Raw genomic sequence first — 17,379 nt, 5'->3', positions numbered from 1 at the left:
GGCAGTTTTCTTGCTCAGGTAGAAACAGGTAACACTGCTGAGGGAACATCCCATCTGGGGAAGAGATGACTAGATTAAGTCAAACAGGGAAAGTGTATCAAAGCAATCAACATGCACAGTGTACAACGAAATAAAGTGCTTCCATCATCTTCACTGATTTTCTGAATATCAGTCCTGAGTATTCACTGGAAGGACTAACGGTGAAGCTGAAACTCCAAGAGTTTGGCCATCTGACACAAAGAACTGACTCATTGGAAAAGACCCCAATGCCGGGAAAGATTGAAGGCAGGATAAGGAGATGACAGAGGAGGAGATGGTTGGATGGCATCACCAACTCGATGGACGTGAATCTGAGCAAGTTCCGGGAGTTGGTGATGGAGAGGGAGGCCTGGCATGCTGCAGTCCATGGGGTCCCAAAGAGTCGGACACGACTGAGTAACTGAACTGAACTAATTACTTTTCTTTAGAGTCAAATAATTTCTGTGACTAACCCACAGCCCAGGCCTCCTCTCTAAAGTGAGAGATTATTGTCACAGCTCCTCCATCTCTCAAAGAGCCCTGACTCCAGCATGCAACTCCTGTTCAGTCCCAGCCATTCAGTAAGGATAAATTAAAAAATACTTCCAAGTTTATTCCACATATTTTTCAAGCCCCTATTATCTATGAGGCTTTACAGATATTATTACACGAAGTGAGGTTAGTCAGAAAGAGAAAGACAAACATAATGAAGTCACTTCCATGTGGAATCTAAAATATGACACAAACGAACTTACTTACGAAACAGAAACAGACTCACAGACACAGAAAACAAACTTACGGTTGCTGAAGAGGAAAGTTGGAGGGGGGATGTATTAGGAGTTGGGATTAATATATACACACTTCTATATATAAAACATAATCAAAACAGACCCACTGTTTAGCACAAGAAACTACTCAACATTCTGTAATAACCTATATGGGAAAAGAATCTGAAAAAGGAATCACTCTACTGTACATCAGAAACTAACACAACACTGTAAATCAACTGTAACTCAGACAAAAATTTAAGTCTCTTTCAGAGCTGCATGGCATCAAACAACAACCATTTAAAAACTGGAACTCCATAACTTCTTTCTTCAATAGTTCCTGAGAAGCTGCATATGTGAGTGGACAAGGAGTGAAAGAGCGAATGTGGGCAAAAATAAGATGTTTGCATTTAGAACCTCTCCTTTCAAGTGTCTGACCTGAAGAAAAGCAGAACATTTTAGAGTTAGAACATCACAGTTCCCAGACAAAAAAGTCTTTTTGTTTCAATGTACAGAAAACCCTTTCAGTTCCAAAGAAGGATCAGATAGCTGCCATGACTCCACAATTGATGCCTCAAAAATCAAGCTACTTTAGGAGGAGACACCTTGGGATTCGAGAGACAACCTTGCTCCTTAAGCATCAAAAACAGGATCGTAGTGGTCAAAGAACAGCTAGTTTTGCAGGTGCTGAATGTTAGATGACATAATTTACCATCTAAACCAGGAAGCTGCGGGGAATAAATGGGGATGCAATGAATAATTATGTGAGGACAACAGTCATAAACCTGGACTTTTCCTGGCAAACCAAGATATTTGGTTATCCCTACTAAACTGCCTCCCCTATGACCAGGCAACATTTACCCTGATCAAGCAAGGGTAAAGCACTCTCCACTGAGAGCAAGGGCTAGCAACCTGTTTGGAAAACAACCCTTTTAAGAGTTGATAGCATACGCTCTTATCAGACCCACGTTCAGATCCAAGTTCCACCACTTAGTAGAAGTATACACAAGAACTCTTGGACAAAACATTTACCTTCTGAGTCTTGATTATTTACAAATGCTACGATGACTATTAAATTTTTAACATGAATAAAACACCCAGGATTGCATTTAAAACATAGGGACAGCTTACTAATAAATGGCAGTTATCAGTCTGCATGAGCCTTTACTATACTGAAGTAAAGATTAACCTTCTGTCATCATGTAATGTTTTTTCACATATTTAACCTTAGTTTTTTCCCCCCTTTCAATCACTTGATAGCAATGGAAATAAGCCTGCTTCTTATTCAAAGGTCTGATAAATACTCATATAAATGTCCTTCCTAAGTTATGTTTTTTAATTCATTCTCCCATCAGGTTTATTTTCATAAAGGGGTAGCTTAGTTATCAAAATTGATTCTCCCAAAGAACAATAACCAATTATCTAAAACTCTTTTGCTAAATAATCCTTCTTCCTTCCCAGTGATGTATGATTTCACTTATGTAGCAGGTACATTTATTTTTATCTTTCACTAAACTCCCTAAGGTGACTTCTTAAAAATCTGGCTATACTCTCTGGCCAAGATACACTAATTTAATTTGGGAGATTTTATTTCTTCATAACATTCAGTATTCACATTCAAAAACATGGTAACTCTCCATCTTTAAGTCTTTTTTTCACTCAATGAAATTTATACTAGTTTTCTTCAGAGATTCCAAACATTTCTCAGCAATCCCCTCAACTTATGAATTTGATTTTTGGTTGCTATAATGAGATTGTTCTCCCAGTATTTTTAGAACTGGATATTGCTAGCAAGAAAAATGCTACCAACTTTTAAGTGTTTTTATGTGGTATACAGCTACCTTATTGAACTCTTACTTTTAGTCTTTCAATTGATTCTGTTGGTTTTCCTAGGTTTAAGACTGCAACATCTACAAATATAGCTGCACCATTTTTTTCAAACAGTTGTACCTTTTATTTGATGTATCTTGCATTGCCCAGGATAATGCTAAAGGTGTAGGGCAGGCTTGTTTCATTTTCTGATTTCAAGGGGAATTCTACTAGTGTTTACCAATTAGTAGGTTGTTTGCTGTTGGTTTAAGATATTCTTTTATCTTCTACCAGCTTTTAAAGAGTTCATAATCAACAAGAACTGTTGAACTAACATTGTTATCTTGGCTATATTAATATGATACAGCATGTTCAATGTATGCTGGTACCAGACTGCTACTGCTAAGTTGCTTCAGTCATGTCTGACTCTGTGCGACCCCACAGACGGCAGCCCACCAGGCTCCCCCGTCCCTGGGATTCTCCAGGCGAGAACACTGGAGTGGGTTGCCATTGCCTTCTCCAATGCATCGAAGTGAAAAGTGAAAGTGAAGTTGCTCAGTGATGTCCAACTCTTAGCGACCCCATGGACTGCAGCCTACCAGGCTCCTCCGCCCAGTCTGAGCCCTACCAGACTGCAAGGGTTCAAAAACTAGGCTCTGTGACTTATTGGCAATTTATCCAGGAGCAGATTATTCAACTTCTTGGCCTAAATTCTGTCACTCGTAAAATGAGGGTAATAACAACAACCTCCTTTTTGAGTTGTTTTGAGGACTGTGAACTGAGATAATATATTAGAACAAAGGCATACAGTAAGTACCAAAATTACATGTCCTTTGTCTTTTTTTTTTGTAGTTTCCATGTTACTCTTTCCATATATCTCACCCTCTCCTCCCCTCTCTCCATGTCCATAGTCTGTTCTGTTTCTCCACTGCTGCCCTGTAAATAAATTCTTCAGTACCATTTTTCTAGATTCTGTATATATGTCTTAGACTATGATATTTATCTTTCTCTTTTTGACTTACTTTACTTTGTATAATAGGCTCTAGGTTCAACCACCTCATTAGAACTGACTCAAATGTGTTCCTTTTTATGGCCGAGTAATATTCCGTCGTGTATATGTACCACAACTTCTTTATCCATTCATCTGTCGATGGACATCTAGGTTGCTTCCACATTCTAGCTATTGTAAACAGTGATGCAAAGAACAATGGGATACATGTGTCTTTTTCAGTTTTAGGCATATTCAGCCATATGCCAGGCATATTCAGGGTATATGCCTAGGAGTGGAATTGCTGGGTCATATGGTAGTTTTATTCCTAGTTTTTTAAGGACTCTCCATACTGTCTTCCACAGTAGCTGTATCAATTTACATTCCCACCAACAGTGCGAGAGCATTCCCTTTTCTCCACACCCTCTCCAGCATTTACTGTTTGTAGACTTTTTGAGGATGGCCATTCTGACTGGTATGAGGTGTTATCTCATTGTAGTTTTGATTTGCATTTCTCTAATAATGAGTGATGTTGAACACCTTTTCATGTGTTTGTTAGCCATCTGTATGTCTTCTTTGGAGAAATGTCTGTTTAGGTCTTTTCCCCACTTTTTGATTGGGTTGTTTTTCTGGTATTGAATTGTATGAGCTGCCTGTATATTTTGGAAATTAATCCTGTATCAGTTTTTCATTTGCTATTATTTTCTCCCATTCTGAGGGTTGTCTTTTCACCTTGCTTACAGCTTCCTTCGCTGTGCAAAAGCTTTTAAGTTTAATCAGGTCCCACTTGTTTACTTTTGTTTTTATTTCCATTACTCTAGGAGGTGGGTCATAGAGGATCTTGCTTTGATTTATGTCATTCAGCGTTTTATGTTTTCCTCTAAGAGTTTTACAGTTTCTGGTCTTACATTTAGGTCTTTAATCCATTAAGTTTATCATTGTGTATGGTGCTAGGAAGTGTTTTAATTTCATTCTCTTACTTGTAGCTGTCCAGTTTTCCCAGCACCATTTATTGAAGAGGCTGTTTTGCCCCACTGTATACTTGCCTCCTTTGTCAAAAATAAGGTATCCATAGGTGCATGGGTTTATTTCTGGGCTTTCTATCTTGTTTCATTGGTCTATATTTCTGTTTTTGTCCCATTACCATACTGTCTTGATGACTGTAGCTTTGTAGTATAATTTGAAGTCAGGAAGGTTGATTCCTCCAGCTCCATTCTTCTTTCTCAAGGCTGCTTTGGCTATTCAGGGTCTTTTGTGTTTCCATATGAATTGTGAAATTTTTTTCTAGTTTTGTGAAAAATGCCATTGGTAGTTTTGAGGACTATGAACTGAGATAATATATTAGAATATAAAGGCATACAGGAAATACCAAGCATTACATGTCCTTTGTCTTCTTTAATTAAGAGAATTTCCTACTTAATTAAATTTGCTGGTGTTTTATTGAGAATTTTCATGGCTATTTTGATAAGTGAAATTGAAACAGTTTTCTTCTTTTGTGATGTCTTATCAGGTTGTCGTTCTTCTATTTTAATATGTTTTTAAGAGTTCGTGCTGACTTTTAAAGATGAATTTTACATCTTCTGGTATTTTTCTAGATCTAGAATAATCAAGATAGATTATTGATAAGTATTTCAAGACTTTTAAAAGAACTTATCACTTCCATATTATAGAGGTCTGAAGCTCCCCTTCCTTTTTTGGTTGGGAGGCCATGGCCTTTAACATACATTTACTATACTTCATAATTAACACACTATTCAAGTGCTCCAGCTCAAAACAATCCCCAAGAGCAACCAGTTCCGCTTTCACCATCAGCTCTTTCAAAGTTGCACATGACATACAAATTTGGAGCCACTGACTCTCTCTCTGGTCACTTCCTTCTGGATGCACTGCAATGTCTTGTTCCTCTTCCTTATTCCTTCCTCTTCTTAAGAAGCATCTGCAAAAGATAGTTGTGCCCTTCCCAACACCTATGATATCCTAGGATAAGGACACTCACTCCTCACTATATTTCATTTTAAAAGTGTGGGAGCTTTCACAGAATAGAAAAGAGCTAACATTTGTCACCTTGGCCCCCTCTCAGTAGGTTTCTAGCTCTTGTGAGGGTAGAGTACACTCTCCTAGTGTCCAGTCCTCTTCCCATCAACCTACTTCCATCACTCACTAGACTGTCTTCAGGAGCAAGACAACTAACTCTTGAGTAAACAAATGGTTACAGCCAATCTCAGGGAACAGGGATGAATGATTTGCACAACATGAAACTAGGCAGTATCAATATTTACTTTGTTGTGTGCACATACAGGAAGATGGGACAAGTTCTAGTTCCTTCTCGCCTACTTGAGAAGGCAAGGCACAAGGCTACTGTTTCTGAGACTGACTTGCCAGATGCAGCTTAGGAAAAGCAAATATTATAAAGCTATATTATAATACAGTGAACCTAAATAAGATGATCTTGTAAAGACATCAAAATGATTTCTAAGTCCTAAAAGATATTTCAATTTAAATTGTATGATTTAACATTTTTTCAGTCAATCTCAAATATGAATTAAACTATGAACAATTGCATATCTGTACTCTGGCTACATGCTTATTATCCAAGAACTTAACAGAATCCTAGGAGGAAAAGAAACAGTTAATAAATGGACAGTACCCGCTGGAAATCAGCACTTTGCTAAGGCTGCACCGCTTTCTGGAATCTGTCCAGCAATCAACACCGAGTTTAGTGCCTATGAGTGGTGGATTCCACCTTTTCCTTTTTTGGAAGAACAGTACGTGAGCTTCCCTCCTCTTCCTACACAGCTCCCTCTCTTCACAGCTCCTCAAAAACCACCAACAGCTACCCGGCAATGTAAAAGTCCTCTCAGCATCCTGGGAGATCACATGTGCTGACTGAAAACCTTGATGTTATCTGTTTCTGTCACAGAAGTTCCCTATGTTCCGGGACGAGTCGGCACTCCAACACCTTGTGGTGAAAGCAGCAGAGCATGGCGGGCCATGAGCGCGCCCTCTGCAGCCAGGGCTTCACACCTAGGGCCCCTTTCTAGGTGGATGGCTTCAGGCCGATCACTCAGCTTCTCTTTCTCAACTGAAAACAGGGGATGAAAATAGATTATAGGTTTAAATGAGGCAGATACATAAAGAGGTCTTAAACTTTATACCAGCAGGTAACACACATGAGCCATATTAGTGTATTTATTCTTTTTACCTCACTCCTTTTGCTTACGCAAGCACAGAATGCCTCTTAATACTGAATTGGTCTGCCTCAATGATGTTCATTAGAACCTCTCATTTCAGCAATTTCAGGTCGAACTGAGGACAAATGGACAAGTAAAGAAACAAAAAGAAAAGATATAATCAGGGACAGACAATGAAAATGCCTCAGTGAGTGACAAAAATGTCTGCAGTAGCCAGCTAAGTTCAGGACGATGGAGAGTCGTCTACAAACTGATTTGGCCTCTGCCATTGTTAACACCCTCTAAATATTCCTTTTCTTAGGTTAGGACACAAAAATTAAACCCCCAATAGTATTATAAAATATTAAGAGGGGGATTTTAAAAACTGCAGAAAAAGAGATATAACAGGAAACAGCAAACTTTACCTTGTCCTTCTTTCAGTGAACTACAACTGTAAGAATACTAAAGTAATCACTGATACAGGTATGCACTTATTTGTATTTAATTACATGTTACAAAGAAAGATTATTCTAAACTTAAGATACTGTTACAAATAGTTTAAAAAATACAAGAATATGGCATGAAGCAATTATGAGGCAAATCAACTTTAAGTGGGTCCTAACAGCCTCCCTGGTGGCTCAGATGGTAAAGAATCCACCTGCAATGCAGGAGATCCTGGTTCAATCCTTGGGTCAGGAAGATCCCTAGAGAAGGGAATGGCTACCAACTCCAGTATTCTTGCCTGGAGAATCCCACGGATAGAGGAGCCTGGCGGGCTACAGTGCACCGGGTTGCCAAGAGTTGGGGTACAACTAAGCAACTTTCACTTTATGGCTATTTTAAAGCTTAGTATTCCAAAGGGCTAACATCAGAACAAACGATATATCCAGTTACACATCAAAAAAGAGTTCAGGTTCACTTGAAGGCCACTTTAACACTTCCAAAGTCCTAAAATATTTTCGAAAGTATATACAGTGCAGCGGAAAGAGTTTTAGAACTTCAGTTATCATAAAAGCTACAAGGTTTGGGGCACTTAGAATCTATCAGACGTTATGCAAAGCATTTCTTACCGAATCCTCAGGACTACTCCATGCATAGGTTCTACTCTCGCTATTTTACTGATGAGAGAGCTGAGGCAGAATGGGCACTGAACACCCTGCCCAAGAAAACAACCAGAATCTAAATCCAGGAATTCTAAGGCCAGAGCCCTTCCTCTTGCAGGCTAAGCTCTAGTTTTCCCACTCACAAAACAATCTTGACAGTATCTTCTCACCCTAACATCTTAAGAGTTTATAAATTCATGTAATCTCACAGTGTTTCTCAAATTGAATGTCAAATTATTTTAGGACCTAATAACATACATTTAAAAACAGAACAGAATAAAAAGTATCAGAACGCACCCATTGTACATAGGAAGGCCTAAGTATTATTTCATGAAACTTCTTTTTCAGTTTTGACAGTGTGTTTATATATGTGCTAGGTCATTGATCAAAAATGTAATTTCTCACTACAGGCTGAAGTTAAAAAAAAAAAGAAAAAAAAAAAAAAAAGCTTGAAAAGTCACTCATCTAAGGTGTTCATTCTTCCAAACAAAACTGAAAATAAATTACTCCAATCTTAGTTAAATTCCAACTTGTTGTAAGTAATCATTCAAATTAAAAAGCAAATGCTCTGAATTCCTTACTAGTAAGTATGAAAATAAGAGAGTTTTCCAAATCATGCTCTAATAGACCCCTCCTTCAAAGTGTCTGTGGTCATTTCCTGGGGAAAGGAGATGTTCTTGTGACCAAATGCACTTGACAAATGGTGAAATACTGCACACTGCAGTCCCTCCTGGACAGTCATAATGCACATTACTAAAACTTTGAAAAGCTCTGCAGAAACACAGTAACACAACTATCAACAAAAAATAAAAACTGATTAACTGTTTTTAATCCAGTGCTTTCCTAAACTTAAAAATTTCTCTGGAACCTCTCCCACCAACTATTAATCTTTTCTAAGACTGCTGCTGCTGCTGCTAAGTCGTTTCAGTTGCGTCCGACTCTGTGCGACCCCATGGACTGCAGCCCACCAGACTCCTCCGTCCATGGGATTTTCTAGGCAAGAGTACTGGAGTGGGCTGCCATTGCCTTCTCAGCTTCTAAGACTAGTGTTCTGCAAAACACAATTTAGGAAATACTGCTTTATGTGAACTTATCAGGACAAAGGAGATCCTAATAAGCTTCAGCTTTACAGCAAGAAACCTCATTCAAATAAGTATAAAGATGGCAGAGAGAAATAAAATACACAGAAACCTGTGTTTTGGTTAAGTATTTCATCTCTGCTGAGTAGTTTTATCAGAATACTATATAACTGAATCATTTAATACTTACAGAAACAATGTATCATACTCTGAAAACAGGATATGGGGGAAGAGGGGAAAATAGATATGCAAAAAGCTTAAATGAAAACCAGCAACTCAACTATATTCCCATCTATTGTACAAAATTTACATAGGAAATCTATTGATACAAAAATCTACATACTCAGGAGAAATGTGTGTCTCACACACACACAGGCAGAATAGAGAATAAACCATACTGCAAAGAAACAGCTAAACCGTCTGTAGGGCTGCCCAGGTGGCACTAGTGGTAAAGAATCTGCCTGCTAGTGCAGGGGACGGAAGAGACAGGGGTTTGGTCCCTGGGTTGGGAAGATCCTCTGGAGGAGGGCACGGCAACCCACTCCAATATTCTTGCCTGGAGAATCCCATGGACAAAGGAGCCTGGTGGGCTACGGTCCATAGGGTTGCAAAGAGTCCAATACAACTGAAGCGACTTGGCAAGCATGCACACAAATGATCTGCAAGGATCATTCTGTGACCTGAGTTTCTGTCTCCCTGTTGGAGAATCCAAAGTCATAAACTAGCTCTTAACATGCCATCAAAGAGGGGAAGAGCTATTTACCTGGAAACTCTGAGACTGGCATACAGAACAGGACCAGCGTAACGGGCGATAAAAACTGCCTGCGGAACAAACGCATGCATCATAGATGTCTGAGAAGCTGTAAGTGCTCAGGGGTGGTGAACACTGCTCTCTTATCAGTGACAGAACTCTGGGCTGGAAACAATCCTATCTAAGCCAGCCTACCACCCTTTCACAGGTGGAGGACTAGTACCAATACAACCAAAGAACACTATTAATATCTTAGGCATGTTCTTCACATCTTCCAACTGGTTTCTATACTATTGGCCCTTTCTTTTCCACTCACACTGCCTTCAGTTAATATTTTCCCTTTCCCCAAAACAACAGCTCACAGAACTTTACAACATATAGTGCTTAAAAGCTGAGAAATGAAACTAGTTGAGGCTTGAAGATTTGTTTATCATTAACTTGCTAATAAGCTTAGTTCCCAACCATTTATTTGTAAGTACAAAAAAAAGAAAATTTGGGGAAAAAATAGATTTTGATTTACCTGAAGCAGAATTATTGTGAAATAATACGAAGCATCAGAACACAACCAGCAGAAAAAAAGTTAGAGCATGGCCTCAAAGCTCATGTCAAGAAACTTGACTTCAAGACCACAGGCAAAGGAGAGGTGCCCAGGAGAGGGGGAAAAAAGCCTACAGAAAGCTTACACACAGGATCACTGAAAATAAGAGCAAGAGACTGAAAGGGCTTTTCAGTCTGGTCCCCTGAGTATAATAATGGGATGACTGAAGCCTAGAGAGGTGGAAAGACTCACCCAGAGTAACACGATTAGTGAACAAATCAGGACCCAGCCCAGAAACCTTTCAATCGGCCCAGGTTTCTGCTTTGCCCACTATAACACAAGGTCTCCCATCTTCTCTATAAGACTAACATGGAAAATAAACATTACTTACCGGCCAAATAAACCTATAAACCACTCATCAAATTATGACTTTATATAACTAAAGCATTTAGAATACAACATCTCATTCTGTGTTACCATATGTGGTTGCTGCCTAGAAACCTATTAATGCCCCTATTAGGGTCTATTTACAAACTTTCATTCTAAAGTTATTGAATCAAAAAAGTCAGCAAGAAACTAAGACCCTATGGAGGGAAATGAAACTATTTCATATGAGAGAGTCATAGTGAGTCTCATGGACAGAGGAGCCTGGCAGGCTACAGTCCACAACAGGGTTGCAACAGAGTCAGACACGAGTTAGCGACCCAACAACAACAACAAATGCTCTAAGAAGACACTGCTACATAAAGTATAAAACTAACTTTCAAGCAAACTGGATAAAGAGCAGAGAATCAGGTTCTACATCAGCCCTGCAGCACAACCCTGAGCAAGTGACTCTACTTTGAGAAAGCTCTGCCAGTTACAGCTCAAAGTCAGCCACCTGCTGCTCCAGCCATGGTGTGGAAAGAACCATTCCGACTACAGGGTTCCTAAAGCTCTCACATTTCTTCTACTAGAAACAGTCTAGCGTCAGCACCATCACAGTAGGGTTCGCATACAAACCTTCATTCTAAAGTACTAAATCAAAAACAGTCAGCGAGAAACCAAGACCCTAAGGAGAGAAACAACACTATTTCATACGAGACAGTCATACTCTTGTTTCCGGGTGCCACATTTTGAAGTGAGGGGATCTGGGTTCAAATACTAGCTCAAAACTTGGTGTGTGCCAGGCCGTATTCTAAGCACTCTAGACACAGTAACTCATTTAACCCCCTACGGTCTTCTCAGATGGTCTAGAGCAGCGGTCTCAACCTTTTTGGCACGAGGGACGGGTTTCGGGGAAGACAATTTTTCCAGGGACTGGGAAGCAGGGGGCTGGTTTCGACATGACTCAAACACATTACATTTATTGTGTATTTTATTTCTAATCTAAGGCTGCTCCTGATCTGACAGGAGGTACTGGTCCATGACCTGGAGGGTGAGGACCCCAGGTCCATACCTATCCAAGGACTCTAAGCTACAGAGAAGTGAAGGAATTCACCTAGTTACAGAGCCCATAGGAGGGGGTGAGGGTTCAACAATGCAGGAGTCTGGCTGCATCGGTGCTTTTAACTACTAGTAACACTGGCTCTCAGAATCCTATAAATCCCAGAGTGGGTCTTAAACTATAGACATGTAAATGGAATCTGTTTATGGTATTTCTTCCTTGTGCCTAAATACAGCTGATAAATAATCTACTGTGGAAGGAGAGAACAGTGACTAACCTGTTAACAGTACCCTGTAAAAGAACAAGCTAAAGATCATTAAACAAAGTAATAAAGCAGCAACTTAATTAAGATCAAGCTACAAAATGTGTATTTTGTTTCTCAGACAAACATTTTATCAAAATAATCAAAGTGCTGAGATGCCGCTTTAACATTATCATACTTCCTTGGTCATCAAAAATTTATCTGCCGGATAATGCTCCTAAGGAATAATTATCATATAAAACCAGACTGCCACTAAATATTGGTTAACCAGATTTTTCTGCCTTTGTGACTGCACACAGGAAAATGCACATACACACATAAAGAAGCACATACAAACCTACAATCTAGACGCTGTATTCAGAGCATCGAAATCTCAAATTAGACACAATGTATGAAGGGTTATGAAAACAGGTATGTGCCGGCCACTGCCCAACATAAATGACCGGGGCAGGCTTGACCTCTCTCCTTTGGAGCTACTTCACACCTGACTGATTTCCTGCAATTCTCCGTATGCCACTCTTCCTTCCTCCGCCAACCTGACATCACAGTTGCTAAAAACCACAATTCTGCCATCCCCTCACCCCTATCTCAAGAGAAAAGTTAAAAGCACAGTACGGCCAGGAAGCTCAACAGAGGAGAAATGGTACATTGAAGAACACACACACACTTACATATACACACATGTGCATGCACACACATCCCCTCCTCCCAAAAATGCTGACTGCAATAAGCCACCACAATCTTATCATCTGCTGTCCAGTCTTACAATAGCTTTTCAGAGTCTTTGGAAGGCCTGAGAAACATAAAGAACATTTAGCGTTTACTTCCAGACGGATCTACTCTATAAATACTGGTGGTACAGACATTTGCCTCACTTTGTTCTCCCCTCACACTATGGACTGATAAAGGTAGTGATTAGGATCCAGTTGGATAGTCACTTGAGTGGTAAGACAAAGTAAGAATTCACACAGCTCAATTCCTTTTTAAATTAAAGATGGCTCCAAAACCAGTCTTTTCAATAAAAAATATAGACAGATGACTAAATTATGTAATATTTAGGCTACTTGATTTGATATGCATTCACACAAATACAAGATCTTTATAACCTCATAATAACAAAAGAAATCACGAGCAATCTAATTTGATCATCTTTCCCACAATTTCATCACATTAAGTTTTACCAACATTTTGCCATTATCTGTACTAATCCACTTATCAGATTCCTATTTCTACTAACACCAGACAACACCCATATAATCAAATTTCTAAGTAAAAGGAGCCATGGAAAGGAGGGAAACTGATTTTTAAAAGAGATACCACTGGAAAGGTAACCAGAAGACACTATCTGACATGAAGCCCTACCCTATACTGGATTTTAATCTTCCCTGCCAAAGTGGGGGGATTTGGGTTTGTGTCTGTATTTTTATGGCAGATGGTACAACTGTGAATGATCAACTTCTCCTGGAAAAAAGGCTTCTGGTATAGTATGGCAGTTACTGCAGAAATCTAACACCTCAAGATGCAAAAGGCAATGGCAACCCACTCCAATATTCGTGCCTGGAGAATCCCACGGACAGAGGAGCCTGGTGGGCTGCAGTCTATGGGGTCACAAAGAGTCAGGGACGACTAAGTGACTAACACACACACACAACCTAAATAAGTTTATCCGAAGAAAAATACTTTAACAAATATTCAAAAGTAATAAAGGATGCCGTGTGGTATACATTTACAACATACAAATAAAGATTCAAATAAAACCACATTCACACTTCCCTGAGGTCCAGCAATTAAGACTCTGCCAGGGGACACAGGTTTAATCCCTGGCCTGGGAACTAAGATCCCACATGCCATAGAGTGTGGCCAAAAAATAAATACATACATACATAAAACAAGTGAAACCATATTATAAAACCAAGCCCCATAATTAAACTGGGCTTTCTCAGCTATTCTTTTATATTAACCTTATGAAAACTTACACAATCTAACTCAGTATCCCACTTTAAATGCCATGAGAAACATAAACAGTCTTTACAGATTGTAAAGCACAAGGGAAAAACGGGTTTAAACAAGAACCTGCTAATGAACTACGGTGATCTGCCACGAAACTTTAAAAAGTCCATTTTGGTACAGCAGCAAATTATTTCACAACAAATTCTGTATTTCACAAAGATATACCAACAGAAAGATGAAATACGTCTAGCCTGAATCTTTGTGATGTCATGGTCAAAAGGTAGTTAACCTACATGGATGGCCTTAGTATAAAGACTTTTTCAGGGGTAAGGGGAGGTGGATGTGGTGGGTGGGGGAGGTGCATCACAGTGTATGGGAGATATTATACCAGTTATGAAAGTACTCTTTTTATAGTGGCTTTTTAAAATTACATCCACTCAAAAAACAGAAATATGCGATCTCTTCTGTACCTGATGACAGCACACATTCCAAATGATAAAACCTTTCTTTATTCAATAAGCAACAGGATCCAAATCTTACAGAAAAGTTAACAAAGTCTTCGAACAAGAAGGCTTAACAAAAAGTTCTGTCTCAGCAATAATTACTAAGCATGACTACTGCATTTTATCTGAGGTAAATAAGGCAATCCTGACAGAAAAAAAATAATATACTTAAGATTTCCCTTACATCTGGGTAAAAATATTTTTATATGAAGATATTCAATGACAAAAAGGAAAAGCCTAATAAAAACTATATATATGTATATATATATAGTTTATCTCCTTATGTAAAGAAAAAATATAAAAAAGAATAAAAAGGAAACATGCAAAAATGTTCACAAGAACAAAACCTAAGCGATAAGATTACAGAAGATAATTTTTAAAAATTTTACAATACTTCCTGCATTTTACAAGTCTGTCTTTTTAACTGAAAAAAAATTGACATTCACTTGTCATATAAGCAAACAACAAATAAGTGCTCACAAAACCAACACTGGTTCTAAGCTGCTTCCATAGAATTTTTAGACTTCTTAGACTTCAAATACAGGGGCTTTATTCATTAGTTATCTGGAAAAATGGAACAAAATAAAGCCAAAGACTTTCACTTCTAGTTCTCCTATATTTTCATAACTAAAAAACTAATAAAGAAATGTTTACATTCCTACAAAAAGTTTCTATGTCCAACTTTTTATTAGTAACAATCTGATTTTTTAAAACATCCATTTATACTGCCTTACACAAACACCATCTCAAAGAAGTGAGTTATGTTCAGCTCAGCAGTCCCAAAATGCAGGCATCTAATACACAGTGTGAGAAGTTCTGATGCATTTTAGTGAACCGCACCAACAGAAACACTTCATTTTATACACACCTTTCCATTACTTCTTAAAAGTCTGACATCCAATGAAGTTTTTTGCAAAAGGTACTTTGGCCTAGCCTGGACATGGATTTATCTGAACATCCAGAAAGCTGTCAAAATCTACCTCAAAGTACGTTATATTCAAGGCACAGAATGTCAACTCTCTACTGGGCCTCCTTCTCTTTCTTTCACAGGAACGCCTTTAATATTCCCCAGCTTCCATTTCTAGGCCCATGAGTCACCGAGAAATGAGCTCTAAGTTTTCCTTAGAATGCCACTCAAACAGCTCCTCTACAGTATTCCAGGATGTGGACCCCAAACGACTGTGGCGACCGCCCCCCGCCCCCACACCACTCCTCACCGTGGCCTTACGCAACCAACTGCATTATCTACTATTCCTAGACTGTACCTTTTTACCTTTGTCCTCCTCTAGCTTTGCTGCCCCTCCACACACTGTTCTCTTCTGCAAACCCTCCTCTCTCCCAAATCCCCACAAGCCTTCAAGATCGGCTGTGTACCGCCTCGCCCAGGAAGTCTTCCAAATTTCTACTAGGCGGAAGGGTGTGATCGATCGGTCCCGGTCTTTCCCGGGTACCTTTCTTAGCATTCTGTAGGTCTTTCACAGGACTATCGCCTCCTTCCTGGTATCGTGCCTTATCTCCCCCACCAAGAGCGTCTAAGGTACCCCCCGGGGTGGGGGGAGGGTGGGAAGGGGGCCCCGGAGCCCGGGTTCACCTTTTGAATCCCTCCGGCGCCGACCGACCGGAGGGCGGGGGTGGCGCCTGCAAGCGGGGTCAGCGCGCAGGTTGGTCCAACCGAACCCGGGGGAACGCTCCGACCGCACCATTCCCTAACCAGAAATCGGTTAGGCAGTGTTCCCGAGAGGAAGATCGCAAAGATGCTCGCCCGCCTCCGGGTCACAGGTAAGTCTACCAGGGGGCGAGGAGCGCGGCGGCCCCGAGCCCTGGTGCGGTGGGAGTGACAGTTGGCTCGGCCCGGGCCCCGGACGCCCTCCCCCAACAAACCCGGGCGCCGACAGCCCCGCCAAAGAACCGCGGAGGGCGGGCAGGGGCGCATAGGGTCCCCGGGGCCCCGGGCCGCAGACCCCTGAGCGCCGCGCCGGCTAGGACGAGGTTGCGGGGAGGGACGGGGAACGGGGAAGGCTCCCGCGAGGGGCCCGGGCCGGGCGGAGAGCGGGCAGGCCGGGCCGCTCCCGCCGACTCCTGGGCCGGGGTGGGGGTGTGGAACCCGCCACCGCCAACCGGAGAAAATGGAGGCAGCCTCGGGGTCGGGGCCGGGCCGGGGCCGCAGGGAGGCGGAAGCCAGGCTTGGCGTCCGCGCCGCGAGCGGGGTCGGGCCGGCGGGTCACTCACGGGGCTGGGCCGGGCGGCTCCCTCTCCGCCTCCGCGTCGTCGCCGTCCCCGTCTTCGGCGGCCGCCGCCGCCTCGGGCTGCTCGCTCGGTCCCCGCGGCGCGGCTTGGGCGCTCGGCCCCTCCGTTGTCTTCCGCCCGCTCCTGCTCCCGGCGACAGGATCCTGCGGCGGCGGCGGCTGCGCGGGAGGACGGCGGCCCAGAGGCTCCCGCGGCGGCCGCCGCACTGCTGCTGCTGCTGCTGCTCTCGCTCACTCGTTCGGGTTGCGGCTTTGTGGTGGGGCCCGCTGTTGCCTTCGCGTTCTCCCGGCTCCCGGAGCTTCAGACGCTCCCCAGGCCGCGCTGCTCCCCGAAACCCCCGTTCCCGGCCCGAGCCCGGCTTTGACGTGCGAACTGCGCAGCCGCGGAGGGCACGACGTCGGGCGGCGCCGCAACACCCCGCCCCCCGCCCCACGCCTTTGGCCTCGGGCGCCCCGAGGCGGACGGGCGGACTCAGGGCTGGGGCGCGTAGGAGTCCTCGCAGAGCCGAAGCGGGAAGGGACGCAGACAAAAGCGGAAGCCGAGGACCAGGGTTCCTCCCCTTTCACCTGACACTTAAACGTTGGCGCTCAGCCCCATCTCTTCTGTGCAACCACTTCTTCCCGGAGCAATCCTACGTCCACTTTCTCCGATCACTTCCCGAACTCTTAACAGAGCTTTATTTCTGCTAAAAGGTCGGGCGCCGACTTGTGTAGACTCCTTTATACTTCCGAGGGAGAGAGAACTCTCATTTTTAGCATCCTCTGAGAA

At 41.9% G+C, this 17,379-nt stretch overlaps 1 protein-coding gene and 1 long non-coding RNA gene across 2 annotated transcripts in view; one reads left to right on the top strand and one right to left on the bottom strand.

Moving 5' to 3' along the window:
- The window catches only part of CAB39 (calcium binding protein 39), a 102,356-nt gene extending 85,412 nt beyond the window's left edge, over window positions 1-16,944 (bottom strand). The window contains exon 1 of the mRNA XM_070773765.1: window positions 16,594-16,944. The gene's annotated coding sequence lies outside the window, so the exon portion shown is untranslated. The remainder of the gene's footprint in view (window positions 1-16,593) is intronic.
- LOC109571885 (uncharacterized) overlaps window positions 15,970-17,379 on the top strand; it is a 29,270-nt gene continuing 27,860 nt past the window's right edge. The window contains exon 1 of the long non-coding RNA XR_002182698.2: window positions 15,970-16,143. This is a non-coding gene — a long non-coding RNA (uncharacterized lncRNA). The remainder of the gene's footprint in view (window positions 16,144-17,379) is intronic.

This window comes from Bos indicus, chromosome 2 (genome assembly GCF_029378745.1).
Source record: "Bos indicus isolate NIAB-ARS_2022 breed Sahiwal x Tharparkar chromosome 2, NIAB-ARS_B.indTharparkar_mat_pri_1.0, whole genome shotgun sequence".
Taxonomy (NCBI): Eukaryota; Metazoa; Chordata; class Mammalia; order Artiodactyla; family Bovidae; genus Bos; species Bos indicus.
Note: the sequence above shows the minus strand (reverse complement) of the source record. Positions and strands in the feature narration are given on the sequence as shown.